Here is a 24767-nt window from a genome sequence, read left to right as displayed (position 1 = left end):
AATCTGATTGCATCTATCTCTCTATTAAGCAATCCTCTCCCTCTGGGTAGTTTTCTGAATCAACCAGAGCCTTCCCAGCATGTGTACCCCTTTCTCAGCAATGTTGTCAGCTCTTCTTCATAGTAAAGTCTGATTGTTCCAGATGGCTGCCAATTTGGCAATATAACCATCCTGCTTCCCTCAGGCCAAGGATGCAGTCTCTCTCAAATTCAGTCAGCTGTTCATACTGTCTTCAAATATATTTATTACAGAAGCATGCCTGGTGTTCAAATACCTCCAAACAACAGGTACACTAAAAATACTGAACACAATGAACCTCTAAGAGCCTTTTTTATAGTACTGGAATAATGAATTGACAGCACTTTTCTGGCAATATTTGGCCTGGTATACATAGAGAGTTCAAACTGTAATCATTTGCATACCTGTCTGAGACAGCCATATGCCGACTTTTGTAGTAATCAGACAATTCTATCTGGGTGTGCCAATTTTTTATCAGAGTGTATACATACATGTCGACTTAATATATTATTTTTATTATATATATATTATGAAATGAAATCTTAAATAGTTTAATGTTTACAATGTTTTTGTGAAACTTAAATCAATCACATATATCATCTGTTGATATTATGTATCACCATTCCATTTGTTTGCTCACATTTAATATTACTAAGTTATATAAGATTGGTCAGACACACAATGATAACTCATTAATAACAAGCAATTATTTGTTGTGACATCGTTACAATGCCCTGACAGAAATTTTTTAGATCTCGATTCCTAATGCTCTTCACTTTAGTAGTGTCTTACCCCTGTACATCATACTTTTCCTGTTAACAAGAGTAATGCTGGTCATCTATCTAACTGTAAATCAAATCCTGATGTTGATTATTTATTACAGATTAGTATTCAAAGCATTGAATGAAAAATATATTCAGAATGCCTAACAACAGTTTAAATCACTTAAAACAAATATCAGACCTAAAAGTATGTAATAATTTTTCTTTATATGTAAATTGGACACAAAATTTCAACAAAAATTAATGAGGAGCAGAATATTGTTTATAAAGGACTAGCAGACCCCGCCACGCGTTNCATCTTTAATGTCTATAATTTGTGAATGTCTGAATATATAAAAGAATACATATACATTATATTCTCTTATAAATCAAACATATGGAAACACAATAAAATATTATTTAACAAAACTAACTTTAATAAACCAGCAACCAGTTGCTCAACTTTCCCGGCAACAGTTAAGAACATTTTGATGGCGCCATCTGCTGTCATATTTTATTTTAAAAACTTTTTATATTTTTAACTATTATAAAACGGCAAAAAGCTTAATTCTAAGGGCAGTGATGAGTTTTATATAAAAAAAAAAAAAAAAATGTACATGCTAACAACAAGTAAAATCGTCATTAAGTCCGACCCTACTGGAGATACACACGACCCCCATTATCTCCCCACTCCCTCGATCTTTAACCACCAAAATTTATTAGCATCAATCTCCCTAATAAACAAACTTCCTTGCAAAAATTCAGAAATTTTCGACAAGAAGCCCAGAAGTTATTAAGCTTCAAAGAGGGTGAACCTCCCCCACAAATTCACACACATACAGAAATTACCCCCGAATTTTTTTGCATTTCTCTCGTTTCAAGGTAAGTCAAAAAATGTAAAAATCTTTGGGAGTCATTTTTTGACCGATCGCCATACTTTCCCTTTGTTAGGCTATATATAACAGCTGAAAAGAAAAAAATTACGGAATATTGTCAAGCGAGATCATTATAAATCGATACATCAGTTAATTCAATTTCTTAGAACTCGCATTTTCAAGAATAACAAATGAGTCAATATACATTGCAAACCTCAAAATGTCTACTTATAATCTGTAAAAATACGAACATGGCTTCATATATTTCAAATAATAATAATTATTCTCGTTAAAAAACAACTTTTTTAGAAATAAAAATCTTTATAGTTTTTCTACTCGAATTTGAATAATAAATTTTTAATCACTCAAAACTTACNAAGGCTGCCCAAATATTTAAATCTGTGTAGGATCGCGCAACAAATCAAATCGATTTCCCTTACTAGTTTTATATATTAAACTTTATATATATAAAGTTTAATTTTGTTTTTATGGGGTTCATGTATCCATTTCTTTTGTAGTTAAATATATACTGTCAGAGCTCTCAATCTGTAATTTTAATAAAAGCTGACAGCCAAAATTTTAATTAAAATGTGATGGTTTTGATTATTTTGATGGGATTCTCCTAGGGAAAAGCATACAGAAATGGTAAAATAAATTGTTAAATGTAAGATTACTTTGTCACATCCATTTTGCACTTTGATCATTTTGCCCTCGTTTCACTAAGACAAAAGTGTGAAACAGCGATTCCCAAATATAGAGTCGTAACCTCAAGTGGTGTCACCAATTCTTCTTATATGGTCACGTATAGGTTTACATTTTCCATAAACACTATTCCTATGAACCTTTAAAAATATAGACAACCTAACAAAGAAAACTAAATAAATATATGGGTCTAACTTGTTAACGTTTATGTTTCTAATTTACATTTTAATTTTCTTTGATATTTAGCAGAGGAAAAAGGTAGTAGGTATGTCCTATTCAGCTCCCGGTTACGGAGCCACCTGTTACGTAACGCTTTTTACGATTTTTATTATCCTCCCATCATTCGTAACCCACTATAATACTACTAACTCTATAAAATTGCGTAATGTTGGAACAACTCCCTACTGTTGCTAGAGTAGAAAGACTTGACCATAAACAGAGTACAGTTTCTTAGTAATACTATACCTTAAAAACTAATTTCTTGTACGAGTTCCATTTTCTTCATATGCCTCAAAATTTAAAAAAAAAAACAATGAATTGCATAACTTTCCCAGAGAAAAATACAGTATTTATGTTTAATCGCTGAAATTTTATAGCAAGAATGCCCCTTATATAGAAGTTACAATGCCAAATTTAGTTTCTTAATGTTTATTTCACCCTAAGATATTTAACAAGATAGACACTAACAAACATGAAATTTTTCTCCTTTTTTTTACTTTTTTGAGTATTCAATGGGTCTCAAAACGTCGAGATTTGCATAAAATTCGGAGGGTTAAATTTAACGGATTCCAATATTTTCCCGTGTTATATACATAACAGCCGGGAAAGTAAAAATAAAACTTGAATTATACACACACGTGTTTATTCAATAGTGAAGATCGAGTTGTAGCATTCCTCTGGTGGAGAAAAGGATTTTAATTGGTTCTATTTTCGTACATTAAAATATGTGCATTTGAGTAACCCATTTTAGTTAGCTGGGTAATTTACAATTCGCAGAGAGAAAAAAATTCGAACTAATTATCTGCATGTCACTGCTTACGAATAGGCAAGATAATTGATTTAGATTTTCGTGATTACTTGGAAAACAGAAAGTTCTTTACAGATTCTTTTTTGTAGGAAAGTAAACTTAGACATTGTAAAGAGACGTAATTTTATACAACGCTGTATAAAGAACACCTCATCCCGTGTAACGCCTAACGCAAGTATAGATATCCACTCCTCTCTTTAGCGTTTCATAATTTATAGAAGCTTCCCTACGGTCAAACGTAACCATCGATCAATCACCAATGATTGCACGAATATTGATTCATCAACCACTGATATTATCTCATTTTTGTCTAGTTATTTTAAAATAGCAATAACTTGTTACCGTTATTTACAAATAACTACTTTGTCCACTATTTTGAAGCAATGACAAAACTAGTAACGGTTGTTATTTTCGGGTTACTTTAAAATAAGAATTTAAAATATTCTGTTTATACCACGACCGGACGATAGTGTAATTTTTAAGTAAGACGGAAAGTAATTCTAATTCTAGTTTAAAACCAAGAAATATTAATAGGAAATGTAGTCATGGAAATTATTAAAAACACTCCATAAATATCCATAAAAATAGGGGCGAACAGAAGAGGGAAAGACGAATTGAATGGGGGCGAACAGAAGAGGGAAAGACGAATTGAATGCCCAAAAGGGAAACGGTTGACAGGTATGCTATCGTCATAACTTCGAAAGAATTGAAATAAAATTGTATACAAAACAAACATCAATCATCATCGCAAATTATCGTACCCCCAGTGGGCATAACTTGCGATACCAGACGTGAAAGTTACCGAATCAAGTCGCCGTCATACATACCTACGGTCGTGGTCATAAGTCGACGATTACGTGTATTATTATTAGGCTACAATTTCAAAAATTGTACACCTATAAATTTCCACTAACGTCTGTCTGTCTTTTTTTAATCTCGAGAATAGAATTAGATAGATGAAAGCCGAGACTAGACATGAAAAGATTAGGGGCAGGAAGCCCCGATTAACTGTATATGAACTTCCGTTTTGCACCGGAAATCATCTTATTTTCCCCTGAAAGGAATTAGATAGATGACCGGCACGATTTGATTTCTAACGGAAAAGTATGATTTACAGACGCAAGACGCTACTAATTTGAGGTGGAGAGCGCATATTTTAAATTAAAAAATGAACAAAAATTGCAGCCCGGCATTGTGACGATGTCGCAATAAATAATTGCTCGTTTATGAATAACTATTTTGCCCATCAAAAATTATTTGATATTGCCCTTGGTTATGTTGCACGATAAACGCTATAAATGAAAGATAATATCTATATGCAAGAACTTAAATCCGGCTAAAGAGTCATTATAGCGTTATATGATATCATATAAGAGGCATTATAGCGTAATATCTTCATATATCAGAAAGCCTATATACGCTTTACTTGGCAACGTGTCCATTGTTAAAGAATGTGCTGCAATTTATTCCTTGTTTTTTATTATAAATTTTTATCTGCATTTTTAAAACAAACTCTTTATTATTGTATAAATTATTATTTGCCGTACTATATCGTAAACTTAATGTTGGCAGTGGCTCGTACAGTTACAGTATACAAAGCAGCTGTTTGTTAACTATTATAATCATAAACTTTATGATCATAAAGCAATGTATTAAACATTTTATATTCTAATATGATAGTTTGTAACTTATATACAGGTGTTGCATTGTGTTTAGTTACGTTTTCGGAAACTAGTTGGGAGTTTTGTTATTTCCTATTTAAATTATTGGTAAACAGGCTGACCATTAACCTTTCTCAGCATACTTGTACTCTTGATTTGCAGGAATGAATTACTGTGCTGACTTTAAGTGAGGATTATATAAATATGTTCCAAGATCCTCGCGTGAACGGAAATTCGGGTAAAATACATACATACATGAAAGACCGGCCGTACACGAGATGTTTAGCCGGCGGAAAAGAGGGTAAGGAGAAGAAGGAGGGAGAGGAGATAGATAGTAAAGAAAGGTAGGATCCCTCTGAACGGCGTACGTATTGCTACAGTACCCTCTATGTTTGAGGGTACTGTAGCCATACGTACGCCGTATGCATTTTTTAGGCTGCAAGACCGTAGTCCCTCGAAGGGTCTAAAAGAAAATCTGAGTGTAGCGAACACCAATGGTTCAGTTCCGCCTCGAATAGCTAGCTAAGTGTAGAAGTTAGTGTCAAATGGCTGTTAGTAGGAAGACTTATAACTACTTAATGCTAATTCGGGTAAAATAGCGAACCCCATTAATTATTAAATTATTAAGTATTTCATATAATAGCATACCTGTTGTATTATTGTGTTTTCTGTAAAATTTTCTAGCTTTATATATTACTCCATATAATCTATGAGAATTATTTTTGAGATTTGTTTTTTTAACAGAAATTAAATTTTAATTGTCAAAAATTCAGTTTTTATTAGGCAAAGTAAATTAAGTAAATTTTAGACTGAGAATTTGGCTCTGATATTTTCAGAGTCAACATTTCGTATCCTTTATGAAAAATGAAAGAAATAATTTAATATAACAACTTTGAAAGAAATTAAAATAGACATTGAAACGCTAATTACTATCATTATTAAGTAATGTATAAATAATTTATCTGAATACACAATACTGTGTAATACTGAATCACGACTATTTAATATTCAGTACTGTCTTCGGATGGCAGCGAATAAAGCTACTAACAAAAGCCAGATTCGAATCTAACGATTTTAGTGTTTTTTTTTAATATAATTCAATATAAAACTTCATTCTTCGTCTCTTTTCGGTTAGCTGTTCCATTGTAAATCAACTTGTAGCTTTACCTGTAATAAAATTAAAACTGGTCGTATATAATATGATCAGTTTTAATTTATAATTATTATAATAAACTAGTAATTAGAATTAATTTTTCAAAATTATGTATAATGCCCTCCATTTGTTCTTAAAATTATTTCATATCTTAGTTTATTGCAGTTTATTAAAAAAATAATTAACCTCTAAAACCAAACTACTGTACACCTGTAAAGCCTATCAATGCAATTCTACATTATCCAATTACATTAATATAAGAATTGTAATTGTATAATAACAAACATATAACAAATAAATTATGCATAAAATAATTAACCTTTATTACAATTTTCAACGATTTATTTAAGCATTTAATTCTGCACAATAATTTTATTATATTTCATTTTTCGATTATCGATATATAAAATTATTTTATTCCATATAAAAAAATGTGATAAGAAGATAACAAATATGTAAGCAAATTTTTTAAATTCAATTGCTGTTTGAGTAGTTAATTAGACTTTGATAAAGCCTAATTAACTACTTTATCATTTTATCATTATCACTATAATTCAGAATGATTTATGTTGTTTCATCTTAATCTACTGTATTTATAATTAATTCAGTTTTATTATTCATTTTCTTATATTGTCAACGTTCTTCTATTTGATGATAAAAATTTACGACACTTATTTCGTAACTCATATAAAAGTAGAAATATTGGATATATCGAATTCATCAAGAACGAAACAAATTTCTCAGTTGCAAGATTAAATTTGGAAATTGGCTTCCTGAAAATAAAAATTGATTTTTTTATTGTAACGTTCGTTTCTTTCAAAAAATTACGTCCTTCTTATGAATTAATTTAATACTTTAGTCTTACAAACATCGTATTTTTCTTAAGTATGTAAATGTTTCATTTTCCCAGTCTTTACTCAAATTACTTGATTCTTAACTAAGAGATAGTTATTATNAGGAGGAGTTAAGAAGGGGGAGAACGAAGGGAGTTAAGGGAGAGGAGAAATGACGGCAGACGGGAAGTGAGACTAAAAGTGAGAGGAGAAGGGAAAGGATGGGAGACTGAGAGGAAGGAAGTGGAAAGGGGAGATCGAAAGGAAAGCCTCCCCTGTAAGTTTGATTGTATGGTGAGAAAAGAAAGAGAGGACTTTAGAACAAGAGAAAGAAAAAGGAACTTAATTGAGAGGAACCAGACGGATCGCCCCTTTTGGATTAATATCTCAGTGTGAAACAAGAATTAAGTGAATCAGCCCCCCAGACCGACGAGAAGCCTCATCCACGAGCCCACACAATTCAACCTGCATCATCAAGTTTTGGGTACCCTCTTTCCTTATTCTTCTCTTTCACCTTCTAAATCTTCGAATAAGCTGGCTATATTCAATTAGTTTAAGTAGTAATAGGAACCTAGTATTAAGTAAGACAATTTTAGTTAATCGGATGTTCGGTTCGGAAAAAGGGACAACTAGAATTGTTGGTATCCTATGAAATCTGTATTTGAACTAGCGAGTAAATAAATAATTGTGTTTTATTTTATCTGATCTGGAGTGTGCATCTTTATATGACTTGCAGATTTCACAAACCTAATCGATATAGCAGGACTAGGAGATGTAGACAAGCAGGATATTGAGGAGTTACCGCAGGTTTCTGGTGAGAGACTTACTAACAATAACCTTTGAAAACTAGCAGAACATGGAATTCACATGGAACTGGAAAACAGAGATTCTGAAAATGAAGAACCCAAAAAATTTCTCTACAGATTCCCTTAGTAAAAGTTTGGTAATGATAACTGAAATCGTTGATCAAATTGTAGCGAATGATCCAGATTTTGAAAGAAGTGCATAAGCAAAATGAGGCGTTTTGGATACAATCTTCTGCTATCAACATTTGCCTAAGAAAACAAAAAAGCGACAAATGAAACTTAAAGACTTTATTACAAAAGAACAAGAATTTCAGAAAAGCCAGGACCTTTGTCACAAAAAATGAACTTTACATTTCTGTGTGCATATGTTTATGTGTTATTTAATATATATTATTATACAAATTAATATAAAAATAACTTAAAATTAAAGTAAAATCTATTTATTTTTGGTTTCATGATCCCCTTTCCCTATTTACTCTGTGTTAAGATGACCTCGTTTAATTAATTAATGTTGTTTCATTTAGTGCTTTATCGTCTAGGAACATGGTCTTACTGTATCTTGTAAATCATATTTTTTATTAAATCAAATATAACAAATTAGTAATTTAGTTAAATCTAATCTCTGAATATTCCTTGATTATTATTTACTGAATTTGGAAAACATCTTTAATACCAAGGAATAAATATTTAAAATCCGTTTACAATTTCCATCAAAAATTAAGTTAGCATGATTAATAAAACATATTTAACCAAATTGTTTAAAGTGTTAATACAAAAGTTAACACAAAATGAGCAATTATTTATTCTGACATCACAATGCCGGGCTGCAATTTTTAATCATATTTTTCTAATTTATTTAATTTAACATATATGCTTTTCACCTCAAATTAGTAGTGTCTTGTCCCTGTACATCATATTTTTCCTGTTAACGAAAGAGTCATATCGGTCATCTATAACTCCGTTCATGGGAAAACTTTTTCGTATATAGTTAGTTAATCGGGGCTTCCTGCCTCTAAGCTTTCTATATATGGTCTCGACTTTCATCTATCTAACTCCTTTCTCGAGATTAACGAAGGACAGACACCCCACAGACGTAATTTATGTTTACAATTTTTGAAAATTGCAGCTTAGTGATCGTGTCTTTGTTCGCAAAAATGATATGAACTGTGGTTCGTAATTAGATAACAAAACGCCGTTTACGACTTTGTTACATAGATATGAGCATAGATTTAGGCCTGGCTTACACGTGCATGGATTTGCTGGCGCCAGTTCTCTCGTCAGTAAAACTTTCGTACTAGTTACTATTTATACACATCTGTTAAACTTTCTTCGTCAGCTTCATTTTTCAAGTGCTCGTGCATGGAACATTCAAATTTTGTTGCTGCAATTACAAAATGTCTCGTAAACTTAGCTGTAGTGCATAACGAATTTCTACCATATTTCATGTGCGTTCTCACGCATTTCTCGCCTTTTATAAACATCAGACTTAATATCTCAAAACAAATATTCGTCGTATGCTTCTAACAATTTTATGATCGTTCTTTAAGTCCACTTTCGGTTCATTTTTTCATTCAATGTTTAATTATCAATCACATTGTATTTTCTTACATAATAATAACAATACGTAGCTGGTAATAATAATTAATAATATAAACATATATTTCAGCATCAAAATCTTTACTTGAACAAATGGACTGGCAGTTCGTGTTTCACACGTGCAACTTTTATCGGCACCGGTATGTGATTCATCGTTGGCGTGCTAAAAAGTTGAAAGTTTCCAACTGTTTACATCTTTGCATGCAATGATGGTATTGGAGGGACAAAAGTCATTGGCTCCAGCAAACCCACGCACGTGTAAACCCGGCCTTAGAAGATTGAGTAGTTAGATAACGAAAGGGACACCAGACAGTTCAAAAAGAATGTCTGGAAAGAAAATGTAAGAACGTAGATTTATGATAATTTACAAGTATAAAAGAACAGCAGAACAATATTCCACTGTAAAAATTGGAAGTTCTAAAAACAGCGAAGATTATAAGTGAAACCAGATATATATTTGAATATTAGAAATATAACAATAAGGTATTCTGTGCCTTATTCTATAGAATACCTACCTGGTTTAGGTAAAGTAAGGAATGAATTACATAGCTTAACTATATAGCTAAATCTATTTCATATTCTAACTAGTGTTAGTTAGAATATGAAATAGAAGTAATAAAATAAATGCATGTTAAACTTGTCAAATTATTATTTATAATTATTTATTATATTATAATAAATAAATACTGTAAAACTATAATAATTTCTATTTATTAGAGAGTGCGGGAGTGGCATTTGGGATTGCAGAGAACATTATTTTTTAGATAAGCACATCTTTTATTGTCACACTGTTTTTACGTAAGCATTTTTTGAAGCCCTGACCTGTACCAACACTTTAGGTTGTAGCGAGAGACCGGAATGGTATCTCAATATCCGGTATTTCGTGAATTGATATTAATTTTTGTTCACAGACACTAAATTGATTCATGCAATATAACTGTTTGATGCGCCCATTTCTTGTTCCCAATCGATAAAATCCTTGACTAGTTTCTTTCATAACCACAGCAAGAATGGATCTGATATTTCGTCCTCTGTCAACATCAGACACCGGGCTACGAACCGTCATTCCTACAGATGCCTCAGAATATAATTTTTCTGACAGTATTTTCATTTTCTTTGCTTGTATTTTCAAACATTCTTTTGTCTCTTCTCTTTCTTTTTGGACGTTCAGTTTATTTAAACATAACCTGCAGACCTTCTGTTCAACATCATCATCTGAAATTTAGATTTCTAGGTGATCCTCAGAATCCCTTGAGCAAATGTCACATAATGTAGATGTGGCTTCTTCAACCAAAGTGTCTTTATTTCTTGTTGCAGACAGAGCATCTTGCAAATCATATTCAATAAATCAAATGCTTTTCTTGGAATGAGTATCGTTGACAATCCCACCTTTGCTGCACATCCGAACATAACTTTGGTATGGATATCTCTTTATACTAGAGTGGAAAGCTCTATTTTTCATAAACTGAATACATTTTAGACTGTTACTCCATGAAGTAGATTAATTATCTTGCATCCAGGTTGTCAGAATGTTTTATGTCTTGGTTGGCCCTCTCTACGCTTCGTTGAATCTGACTGTCCTTGATTTCCCCTATACAATTTTAAGTTCTTGCCAAGTTATTTTCAAGTCTTCTATGAGCTTATTGCACAATTCGCGGCCATTATCAGACTGGAGGATGCAAGGTACACCGAAAAACAGAAATATATCAAGTAGGCGTGTACCAACTTCTTGGCCCTCTTTGTTTGGAGGGACTCTTAAAATAACAAACTTAGTCAAATGATCTTGGTACACTAAAATAAACTTGTAGTTTCCATCGGGTTGAGACTGAAAATTTATCAGATCTACCTAACATCTCGAATTCATATGTGAAAATACCATTCATTGGCCTTTCTTCCACGTTTTTTTTTTTTTTTTTTTTTTTTTTTTTTTTTTTTTGGCAAGACTCGCAAACACTCAAAAACAACTTGGTATCTTTTGAGTAATATTTTTGTAACGACGCGACGATTCAGTTCTTTTATCAACCGATCCCCTGCCACCATGCCCAGTAGAAATGTGTGTTTCGTACAGAATATCAAACAGATCATTACTTGAACAATAAAATATTACTTCTGCTTCTGTACCTTTCCTTTAAGTGTAACTATTAGCTTCTCTATTCCTTGAACTTCCAGAACCATAATGTTGAAGTAACCAGTAATCTCTAGGTTTTTTTTCTTGTTAGTCACTCTAGCTGTTTTCACTTCTCATATAAATCGTAGTAACTTTTCACGAGTTAGCAAAAAACTATTATCTTTTTCATTACACTCACTTAGAAGGGATTCGAACCAGTTTTTCATTACCTCTTTCTTATCCATGTCACAAAAAAAAATATACAAAAAATAATTTTAAAAATGTAAGTACAAAAATTTTACAATTGTCTGAGCACTGAGCAAGACTAGAAAGAAAGACAGTAAACATCTGATAACTTTACTAAACACCCCGAAGCACGATACACAGAAGAAATGTTTCTTCCTAAATGTTCTAAATTATATAATAAATTATTATAATTATTAATTTAGATAAGAGATGGCGCCTAATGTAATGTCTACCTCTAGTATTAAATTACTTAGTATCTAATCATTAATAATAACGGATTTATAGCTCGATTGTTTAAGGCCATCGTTTGGTTGAACTGATAACTTGAATGTACTACAACAACACTTGTTGGGATGGCTCCAACTCGTTATCTTTATCATTGATATCATTCCCTGACCTTTATAGACAAAAACAATTTTTATTCCTTATTTTAACGAAGCAGTGATCGTTGTTATTTGTAATACCTAGTTAAAGTATAGAATGTTAAAACATTATATACTTTGACGGGCCTGTTTAGGTATTCTATGAAATAACTGGATACAGTATTCTATAGAATAACGGATTATAGACTTTAACGGTAACATATGCTTATATATATATATAATACAACGTTTTTCCCATCACGAAAAAAGAAAAGGAGAGAAAAAAAAATAGAAACGGAGCACCGAGAATGGATGAATCGTCAAGAAATTTTCGTTATAGATAGTGTATATTGGGAATAGAGGTCAAAGCTCTTAGGGCAAGAGAGTGAAGCGAGCGGAGGGCGAAGCCTCCCTAGTATAATATGATTGTATTATTATTGAAGTTTTAGGAATTTAATTTCATTTTATTACATAATATTTTTCGGTCTATTTTAAAAATCTATCTTACAGTAATACTTTTTATAATACTGTAACGAAGAAATGTTATCTAATAAAACAAATGTTTGAAACTTCTATAATACTGTAATAATTATTCAACGTCTTTGTAATTTTTCTATTCACTGTGATTAAAATTCATTGTTACATCTAATTTATCTTCAATGTTAATAATATCCATGAAAAAATTGATTTTATTTTTTTGTTTTGTATGAATTATGAAAACAATTTTTTAATCTAAAAAATTTAAATCAAAAAATGAAAACAATTTTTTAATCTAAAAAATTATTTTCATAATTCATATAGAACTTTTTCATATTCTAAAAATATGGATATATTCATAATACTAAATAAAATCTATCTACCATATAAATGAATGAATAAAATTTATGAACAGTTTTTTTTTTCTAAATTTTATTTACTTAAATTGAAACAGGATTACTAATTCGTTTTTACTTTATTGATAATATTTCATTATAAGATTTACCATCATTAACAAAAGCAAGGAGCACAAGAAAGTACGTTTACAAAATTATAGATAACTTTTAGTTTTATGATAGTGATTTAATTCACTATCATAAAACTAAATATTAAAATGTTGAAATGGCTTTAAGTCACACTCACATTTTCATTTAAAATTGTTTCGATTAGTATCGAAGTGTTTACTATAAATTAGTTTCTAAAAATAATTCTAATTAAATTTTTATTACAAAATAAATTATTACTCTTACTACAAAAATATAAATTACTAAAATACAATTAAACGTTTTAATATTTTTAGTATTTAGGTCATCTTAAAAGTAATAAAATTTCGAATTTTTACTGATTCTAAATAGAATAAAAGTAATTTGTCTGTTATTATTGATTTCATGAATATCTTTAAAATTATTTGATGGAGACTTGATATTTTCTGGATAACCTTCAGAACCACATATACTCTCATCAAAAAACGGTGAATTTATAGGTCCAGAGTCCTAAAAGAAATATTTAGTCACACGTATACTAAAAATGATCTTTATGATAATGAAACCATTAATTCTTGCTCTAAAAGGTCGCTTAGTCCTGTTAGCTTTGTTTTTATTTTAGATCTGATTCATTGGCTGACTTATAATCGAGAGTACATTAAAGATATAGTACATTAATATATAGAGTTAATATGTAACATAAACAGATCCTCTATCCTTAATATATAAAGGGTAAAGGATAAGTTACTTACTCGCACTATTCATGATAAATTATAGGGGTCCGTACTAAATTCGAGTCTAGTTCTCCACTGCTTTAGACTGATACCTTACTGCAAATGGCCTCACATGCAGACTGAAATCTTGACCGATAAATTAGATCAGGATCAGATATTTCGGATCTGATTAAAATTTTGAATATTAATTTTAAATATATTTTTAAATTAATGAATTAAACCTAAATTAAATATTACACCGTGACGAAGATAGTATTTTAAAAACTTGAGGTTAAGTAGTTTTTTAAATACTTTGGCTATAAAAAACAAAATTTTGTAATTAGAATTAAAATTATTCCAAGCAATTTTGTTGCATTGAATTGTTTCAAGTAAGATTAATGTTCTTTCTAAAATCATAAAATATCAAGAACTATTCACTATTACTTACTATTATGCCTGAACTATTCACTTTTAATACATAAAATAAAATTTCATAAAATTAATATATTTATGTTGTTGTTTAAGAAATAAATGCACTACACTCTATACAAGACTTTACTAATTATCTGGTAAGCATATATTGTAGATAACATTAAAATGTTTTATTAAAATTTTATGGAATGATTTCATAATAAAATTATTGTTAATTAAATTAGTTAAAAAATTTAAATATTTATATATTTTTAAACTATATACATAAAAACTGTTTAAAATATATAATAGATATGCATATATATCATTCATTTTTGTCATAACATTAACCATTTGAAAATTATTAACAATCTTATTTTGACGATTTTAAAATGACTTCTAGTAATTCTATATAAATATTACGAATCATATTTGTATAAATAAATAACGAATTAAAAATTGCCAACGGAGAAAACTTTAAGTATAACGAAATAACTACTATTATAATATGATTTATAGCAGGATTAACATACAAAGGAAAAAATCTAAGCAAATATTATAATTCAAATGAAAAAATATAATAAAATATAAATGCAAAACTTGTAATTTATTCCAACTGATGTAAAAACCTAATGCCTTTTTTTATTATTATATTTTGTGTTTTAAAACGCTGCATCTATTTCGTTACCGTTGCACGTTTCACCAATGGACGTATCATTCTAAAGTTAATACTAAATAATTCTATATAATTTCTTACATAGTTATAGAATGATTATTTTTGCAGATACAACTACAATTTGTAATTATTTTATCTAAATTTTATGTAGATCACTTCCATGCATTAAGCACTTTAAAACATTAAATCGAAATTTCATAAAATATCTAATAATACATTTTAGTTCGAATCCTAAAAGTTATAAATATAGAACTTTTCTGTTTATTTTTAATAGCACATGTATTTTGTCACGATTAAAGATATTAAACTCAAAAACATCCCTTTCTAAGTTAAAGTAATCAAAATAATTAGATGTTCTCTTATTAATTAAATTAATTAATTTATGGTGATATAAAATTTAACATATCCTATGATATAAGACATAAGGTTGATATAAGATATCCTGTTTTAAGAAAAGCATAAAACGTAAAATCTGCTGAAGGAAGTGACCCGAATTCAAACGAAAATATATGTACAATAGAACCTCGATTATCCGGATTTTTTCGTATCCGGGCTATTTTCATCCCCAATTAGTCCGGATAATCGAGGTTCTACTGTATTTGCAATTTAATTGTTATTTGCTTATGTAATAATTCAGCCACTCAATTATTCTCTAAGCAATTATCAAAAAATATAAAATTTTACAACGAAAGGAAAATTAATATACACATATAGGCCTATACTTTTTATAATAATCTGTTTTCTTTTTATATATTTCTCTGTATAAATTAGGCTATATGTTTTTATATAATATACATAAAGAAATACGAAAGCGTAAATTTATATAATAATAATTACATAATATATACATAATAATAATTATATATATATAATTATTATTGCATATTTAATGCAAATATATATATATTCTTGCATTAAATGTAATATAAAAAAGTAAATTTTGTAAATAATGTTACACTATTATTTAGGTTGTTCGGAAAGTAAGTTCGTTTTTTTTACCACTAGATGGATTAATCGTACTTTTACCGCCATTTTCATTCTAAACCGTATTATCTATATATATTTTGACAGCTAGCATTTTAAGGCTTATTTGTAAAAAAAATTTTGTTTGATTTTGTGCAATTGTTTATTTTTTGTATCCCATCAAATATGGAAGGTCGAAAGCAGCATTTTCGGCATATTTTGCTCTTTTATTACCGAAAAGGTAAGAATGCTGTTCAAGCGAGAAAAAAATTGTGTGACGTGTATGGACAGAACGACAGTGCCAAAACTAGTTTACAAAATTTTGTTCTGGCAATTTCAATATTGAAGATGCACCACGTTCTGGATGGCCAGTTGAAGCCAATGAAAACAAAATAAAGGTACTGATTGAAGCAAACTGCCGAATAACAACACGTGAAATCACTAAGAGATTAAATTTGTCAAATTGAACAGTTTATGATTACTTGAAACAAATTGGTTTTGTTTCAAAGCTTGATATATGGGTTCCACCATGTTCTTAAAGAGAGATGCTTTCTTTGGTGGGATTTTAAGGATTTTTTTTTTTTTGGAGCTTTTACCAGACAATTTAACAATTGATTCAAAAGTGTACTGCCATCGAGTAAACAAATTGAGTAATATCATCAGACAGAAAAGGCGCCCAGAATTGATCAACAAAACAAGTGTTTTACCACGATAATGTCAAATTTCACACCAGTTTGGTAACTGGTCAGAAACTGTTATAACTTAGATGGGACGTGCTATCACACCAACCATATTTGCCAAATCGAGCACACTCGGATTATTACTTGTTCTGGTCTATACAAATTTTTTTTAACTGTAAGACATTTACTTGAAATGACAATGTCAAAAATCACTTGGATTAGGTTTTTGTAAGCAACGATAAAAACTTTCATGAACGTGAAATCATGCTACTACCAGAAACGATGACAACAGGTATTTGACCAAAATGGTCGATATATAATTCAATAAAATATTTATTTATTATAAAAATATTCTGTTTTTTTCGCGGAAAAAACGAACTTGCTTTCCGAACAACCTAATAAAAATATATTCGTATTTAATTAATTCAAGATGTTATATCCTGAACTAGAAGAAATTTACACAAGATAAAATATTAATAGTATTACTTGTTATTTGCTTCAGAAGAATATTCTATTGCATTATTTAATGAAGTAAAGTAAATAATATAAATTCTTAATTAAATGTTTTATGTCAATTAAAATTTTAAGAACAGATTTAAATCCAGAATTATTATAAATTGCAAAAGCAAATTTCAGAAAAAAAAGCCAAAAAAAAAATTACAAAAGACAGTTTCAAAATTAAAGTTCAGAGAATTAATAGCTAAAAGTTTATAGTTAATAGCTAAAAGTTTTCAGCAATTAATTTACTTGTTGCGGAATATAATGTTTTATTCTAATTATCTGAAGAAAGATTCAGAAAATTAATGAATCTATTAAATACATTAAGGGATACGTTGTATGAATTATATATATAAAGCTGTAAAAAATAACAAATGAAAATAAAACAAAACGTAAAATTTTTATAAGATAAGAATAAAAAGATAACAGTCACCAATAATCTTTTTAATTATAATACGTTACACTTCATTATTTCTGTTAAAAATCTCGATTAAGAAAAGAATCGCAAAAATATTTTAGATAAATGGACTTAATGTAAAAATGTTTAATTTTTCGAAAGCGAAGTAACAATATAATAATATATCAATATTAAGAGATAAATATACCATAAATTAAACTGGCTATTTGAGAATTATCTATATTTATTAGTTAAAAAAAAGAAATTTAAATATTAATCAATTGGGTAACGTTTCAATTTATTTGTCTGAAATACTTTACATTATTTACACAGAGTTCTATTTAAACACGTGGGGAATTCATATAAATAATAGGGAAAAAAATTGCATTTATATAAGCAAACATTGCCTGCATAGACCGAAAGTAAAAAATAAACGTTTAATGTATTCCATAAAATTAAGATGAGCTTTTTCTGCAAATACATTTTAATTAATTCATTGATTATACTAAGCATAAAAACTTAGATTTAAGACTTTATTTTGACACTTTATTTAAATAACATAAATCAGAAAATGTGTTTCGTCCTCTTCAGTTTGAACACGAAAATTCCATATAAAGCTACAAAAAAACTGCATATTGTTACTGTATTTATTTAGAATCTCTAATGTTAATATTACTTGAATATTCGTATTAGAGAGGGTTCTATAAGAGTGTAAATGACACAATATTATAAACAAATTGATTTATAGCAATTACTGATGCCTTTATCTACATGCATATCATTTTTAGAAATAGTTTCCAGATAAAGTTTTTTACTGGTGTCATGTTTGCCTCAATTCTAAGATTTTCTTCTTTACAGCTCGTGTATCCTAACTACTCAACCATTTCTAGCTTATTTTCAAAAAGCGAGGAAAATTTTTAATTTGTCTCTAATTTAAAAAACACTTTTTTAAATTAAAAAAGTATACGATACACAGAAAAATTTTACTATTGACTTCTATGGTTTCACAATTCAACAGTAAAAATTTTATATCATAGATGAAAAAATGTGTCCATTTTTGCTATTTTATATTTTCTGAATAGAGAATATGCCATTCTGTGGTCGAAATAAACGCAGTTATTGCGCTCCATTCACTCTTTCTGCATCAGCTTCTCACTTATATCATGCAATGTAAAAAAAACTCACCGAATTTTTTGACGTAAGAATTTTGTTTCGTATAAAATTTATATATTAAATCATCATTTTACATTAAAAACAAACAAAAAACAGTTAAAATGTGATATTTAAACTTTTATACACGTACTGTACATTTATTTATTCTTGTTTATTTTGCATTCATGTTAATAAAGCGATTAATTTGCACTGCCAAATAAACTTGTACTGTACATTGAATTAAAATAAAATAATTAGTAATGTAACGAATTCTAGATGAATTACTTCTTTTATTTGTATATATATCCTACTTTCATAAAGAATTTTTCAAAATATTCTTGTGTTTCTTTAGTTACTTACCTTTCCGATATTCAAATTTTGTTTACATTTAAACACGAAAGCAATGTAACAATGTTTTGGGATTTGCATTCTGACTTTAATTATTTTTTAAACAAATATCTCAAACTCTTTGCCACAAGAAGGACGAACAATCTTCGAGAAAGAAAATTTTGGAATAAATAAAAAAAATTAATAATATGAGAAATAAAAAAATGAAAAAACCAATCCATATCTCAAGAGATTCGCATCGTAGGATTGATCCAAAATTGAAGTAACGAAAGGAAATAAAGATAAACAGAAAGAAAGATGGAATGAAGATAATTGGATTCAGAAATTATTAGAAATGTCGGACAGAAAAAAAGACATTAGATGAATTTAACGATCCTAATGATATAGTCTCGAAAAAGCCCTAAACTTCAGGAAATAAATGTATGGACCAATCTCGTGGATGCAAATGAAAAAGCATTGGTTATTACCAATGCATTTTCATTTGCATCCACGAGATTGTCCAAAAAATACATCTCTGCAAGCTGGCTCAGAAAACATATTAGACGATTTTGTTTCCTATTACACGGCTGAAAATTTAAAAAAATGTTTCTCATACTCATCTTTAATGTCTATAATTTGTGAATGTCTGAATATATAAAAGAATACATATACATTATATTCTCTTATAAATCAAACATATGGAAACACAATAAAATATTATTTAACAAAACTAACTTTAATAAACCAGCAACCAGTTGCTCAACTTTCCCGGCAACATTGAAAATTTTAGTGGCGCCATCTGCTGTCATATTTTATTTTAAAAACTTTTTATATTTTTAACTATTATAAAACGGCAAAAAGCTTAATTCTAAGGGCAGTGATGAGTTTTATATAAAAAAAAAAAAAAAATGTACATGCTAACAACAAGTAAAATCGTCATTAAGTCCGACCCTACTGGAGATACACACGACCCCCATTATCTCCCCACTCCCTCGATCTTTAACCACCAAAATTTATTAGCATCAATCTCCCTAATAAACAAACTTCCTTGCAAAAATTCAGAAATTTTCGACAAGAAGCCCAGAAGTTATTAAGCTTCAAAGAGGGTGAACCTCCCCCACAAATTCACACACATACAGAAATTACCCCCGAATTTTTTTGCATTTCTCTCGTTTCAAGGTAAGTCAAAAAATGTAAAAATCTTTGGGAGTCATTTTTTGACCGATCGCCATACTTTCCCTTTGTTAGGCTATATATAACAGCTGAAAAGAAAAAAATTACGGAATATTGTCAAGCGAGATCATTATAAATCGATACATCAGTTAATTCAATTTCTTAGAACTCGCATTTTCAAGAATAACAAATGAGTCAATATACATTGCAAACCTCAAAATGTCTACTTATAATCTGTAAAAATACGAACATGGCTTCATATATTTCAAATAATAATAATTATTCTCGTTAAAAAACAACTTTTTTAGAAATAAAAATCTTTATAGTTTTTCTACTCGAATTTGAATAATAAATTTTTAATCACTCAAAACTTACATGTTTCAAGATTGAAAATCAATTATATTTATAAATTATTTATAAAATATATAGTAATTGATTCTCAATCTCTATAGTGTATATACACTATTCGAATTTTTTTTAATATTAATTTTCAACAGTGATTATTATAAAAATTTTATATAAATAATTTAATTTATACATATAAATTAATAAATATTATATTATATTAATAAAATATGATATAACAAATCATTTATATACAGTAGGAACTCGCTAATCCAAACTAATTGGGAACCGAACTTGTTTGGATTAGTGAGTGTTTCGGATTATCGAAATTCTTTTTTCCTATGTATTTGTTACGTTAATATGGGGTTTTACAATACAGTACAGTTGAATGGACTCGGTGTATTTCGTCGACATGATAGTACGTTTTTTTGAGAAACAACAAACTCGGTTCAGACATAAGGAGTTTTCAACCTCTTTCCGTAAGAGCATGACCGTCAGAGAATAGAAAAACATGAAATTAGCCTTCGTTTTCTACTCCGATAACAAATTTTTAATTTGTTTTAAGAGTTTATACGCAGGATGGCGAGATAAGATCGACAGTAGTGGCGTAATTATTATTAAGCGCTGTTAAGCGACGCTTAAGAGTCCGTGATATAAGAACGCCAGACGATAGCCTGGACATTATTTCTACGGAATAAATGTAAGAACTTTTTTAATTATGGAAGAAAAATATTAATATTTTTTTATGTTTATTCTGACTAAGAACAAAGATAGGAACTAATTTTAAATAAATATTTACTACAGTAGCATATTATCCGAGGTAATTTGGACCGATTCTACCTCGAATAAAACTGACGGACATGGCCATTTTGGATTTTAAATTATAAACATAAAATATTTATATGGTATCACTTTCAAACCTTTTTTTATGCCTTAGTAAATTTAATTATATATAAGAACAGTAATTTTTATGTCATTTACTACACAGCTAATGTACGGACAATAGTTTTGAGAATTAATATGTATTATTCTACTCATATTTTACTAAGAATGATTTGTCTACAATAAAGTTAAATGATAAAAGGTAACAGAAAGAAAGAATTTTTTACTATACATTATCGTTTTAAACTTTTTTTTTTGTAAATTACAGTGTACGAAAAGTAGTGTATTCATTTACAGGTCGCCTGGGATAATGCGGAATCTCGGTTAATGGGGATTCTACTATATTTATTTTAGACAGGTTTTAGTTTATTTTTCCGATTACATTTATCCTCCTTTTGCAATGGTGTAAAATTACAACACTTTACACTATTATAACAGTCTATTATACAAATAAAATAATAACCAAATAATATCAAAATGCCGCAATTTTTGTAATTTCTTTGTGATTTTTGTAATTTTTTAATTTTATTGCTTTGTTATTATAAATAGTAATTTTTAATCTTTATAGATCTTTTTGTAGATTACTTTTGGAATGTTTTGTTTTCCTATTTTATTAAGTTAAATTTACTGATTTTTTGTTGATTAAAATTGCTTTTAATAAAGACAAATTTTAATATATCTACCTATAATATTTTCTAACAATTTAAAGATTTTGTTTAAATTCCTATACCATCATGAAGATGGAAGGACTAGGCCTTAAGTATTAGAAGGTTCTTAAGGGATTAAAATTTCTAGTTACGCCACTGACAGCAACATATTTTGTTCCGAGGAGAAAGAGAGAGAGATGCAGATTTTTGGGCCATTCCGATTAATCAAAATTTCGGACTACAGGGGTTTTATTTAGCGAGGTCCTATTGTATATAAATGTTTTATTAATAAAATTTTTGATGATTGAAAATTAATATTTTAAAAAAATTCAACAATTGTTGAATTTATTTGTATAATATGTAACAAATATTGAAACATTTTAGTGAATAAATGTAATTTATTAATTTTTCTCATTTGCCAGATTATTTTTAACTATTGTCAAAAGTTTTCTTCGACATTAATTCTTAGCATTTATAGTCAGCTACGGCACAGCTCACGTTATTATTACGGTTACTAACTTTTTTAATTATTAAAATGAATATCCATTCAACTTTCTCCGGTCATACATACGTATCATCATTAAATAAACGATGAATAAAATACTCTAATGATAATTTACTAATTTTATTTTATCTAATTTCAATAAAAGTGTATGCAATTCTCAATAAAATAATTTCTGCATTGTTTTATTTGCTAGAATGCTAAAATTAGTTTAGTTGAAATGCAGTATGATCGATTGCTTCATGTCCATTATATCTATAATGTCAAATATCTATATTGACTGTTTTTCTGTTAACTTAAATCTAAAACTTGAATATCCTGATAACTTGTTTATTATAATTAAAATATAATTTTATAAAATTTAGTTCATACAGTATAAGTAAAATGAATGTATAACTATATATATACATTTAAATTTATTATAAATTTAATATATATATATATATTATATATATATATATCAAAGTTTAAAGTATCAAATATATATTATATAATATATATATAAAGATATATTTCAGTATATAAGNTGTGTGTGTGTGTGTATATATATATATATATATATATCAAAGTTTAAAGTATCAAATTTTATATATATATATATATATTAAATTTGATACTTTAAACTATATGTAAGTTACATAAACAAACATTAAATTACTATAATCATTTCAACTCGTTTTTTATTTGATAACTTGTAACAGAAATTAAGATACATATATTTAGTTATATATTTGTCTTAATTTCTGTTAACAACTTTATTTTTTAAATAATAAATATTACATAAATATAGTAATAATCAAATTTATATTTAAATTGGATATAAAGATGATTCTAAACAAAACATTTACAGTATTGTATAAGTAATACTTTACTGAAAAGTGATACTTTAATGTATTACTTTACAAGAGTGAATTTATGTTTTTATATTTATTATAAAGATAATGGGTTGTTTAACAAATCGATATTTCAATATTCTATACTGAAAGAGTATTTTAAAAATATATTAAATTAATTATTTTTCACACTTAAACTTTTCAGGTAAAATAGTCATAAAATTTTCTACTCCACAATATAATACATTATATCTCAAATATTATATGTGTATATATACACACATATATATGTATATATACAATATTGTTTAGTATGTTTTTTTTAATATTCCCAAGCTTTCAATATAATCAAAACATTAAACACTTTTGTTCAAACTTATGTATAGAATTTAAAATAATAAAGATGGGAAAAAAACTTCTTTAAGTTCAAGTTAAGTTTCACTAAGTTTACAAATTTAATAATTTTTAAAAGTTTTAATAAAGTTTTTAAGGTAATAATAGTAAATATGAAATGTTAAATGCCAACAATAATATCTTATTATTTAAATAATAGAGGAAAAATATCTAGAATTGTATTTGGATAAACTGAAACAAAAATTTTAAATAAACATTAAATAGATAATATTGATAGATCTTGTATATATTTTATCGATTGAAAATGAGAACAAAAATATTTTTCCTATATCAGTAGTCTAACGATTTCAAACAGACAGGTTTATGTTTATGAAATCTATATTTATTTTAACAAGTAATAGCAATTTCGGTTTAACTAGCAGTTAAATTGCATTACCAAAAACTTAATTATATAACTAAAAGATGGATGTAAAAGGTTTTAAATAATTATTTCACTTTAAAAATATATAAATCTATAATAAACTTAAGGTTTTAATATAAATATATATTATTTNAAAAAATAAAAATTGCAAATTCTTGCATTAAATGTAATATAAAAAAGTAAATTTTGTAAATAATGTTACACTATTATTTAGGTTGTTCGGAAAGTAAGTTCGTTTTTTTTACCACTAGATGGATTAATCGTACTTTTACCGCCATTTTCATTCTAAACCGTATTATCTATATATATTTTGACAGCTAGCATTTTAAGGCTTATTTGTAAAAAAAATTTTGTTTGATTTTGTGCAATTGTTTATTTTTTGTATCCCATCAAATATGGAAGGTCGAAAGCAGCATTTTCGGCATATTTTGCTCTTTTATTACCGAAAAGGTAAGAATGCTGTTCAAGCGAGAAAAAAATTGTGTGACGTGTATGGACAGAACGACAGTGCCAAAACTAGTTTACAAAATTTTGTTCTGGCAATTTCAATATTGAAGATGCACCACGTTCTGGATGGCCAGTTGAAGCCAATGAAAACAAAATAAAGGTACTGATTGAAGCAAACTGCCAAATAACAACACGTGAAATCACTAAGAGATTAAATTTGTCAAATTGAACTGTTTATGA

General features: G+C 28.2%; 1 protein-coding gene across 1 annotated transcript in view; it reads right to left on the bottom strand.

Moving 5' to 3' along the window:
* LOC111634795 (multiple PDZ domain protein-like) overlaps window positions 1-24767 on the bottom strand; it is a 194199-nt gene that overhangs the window by 167359 nt on the left and 2073 nt on the right. The gene's annotated exons all lie outside the window — the stretch shown is intronic.

The sequence above is a fragment of the Centruroides sculpturatus genome, unplaced genomic scaffold (genome assembly GCF_000671375.1).
Source record: "Centruroides sculpturatus isolate CEXI.00-Female unplaced genomic scaffold, Cexi_2.0 scaffold790, whole genome shotgun sequence".
Taxonomy (NCBI): Eukaryota; Metazoa; Arthropoda; class Arachnida; order Scorpiones; family Buthidae; genus Centruroides; species Centruroides sculpturatus.
This window is presented reverse-complemented; position numbering and strand designations above follow the sequence as displayed.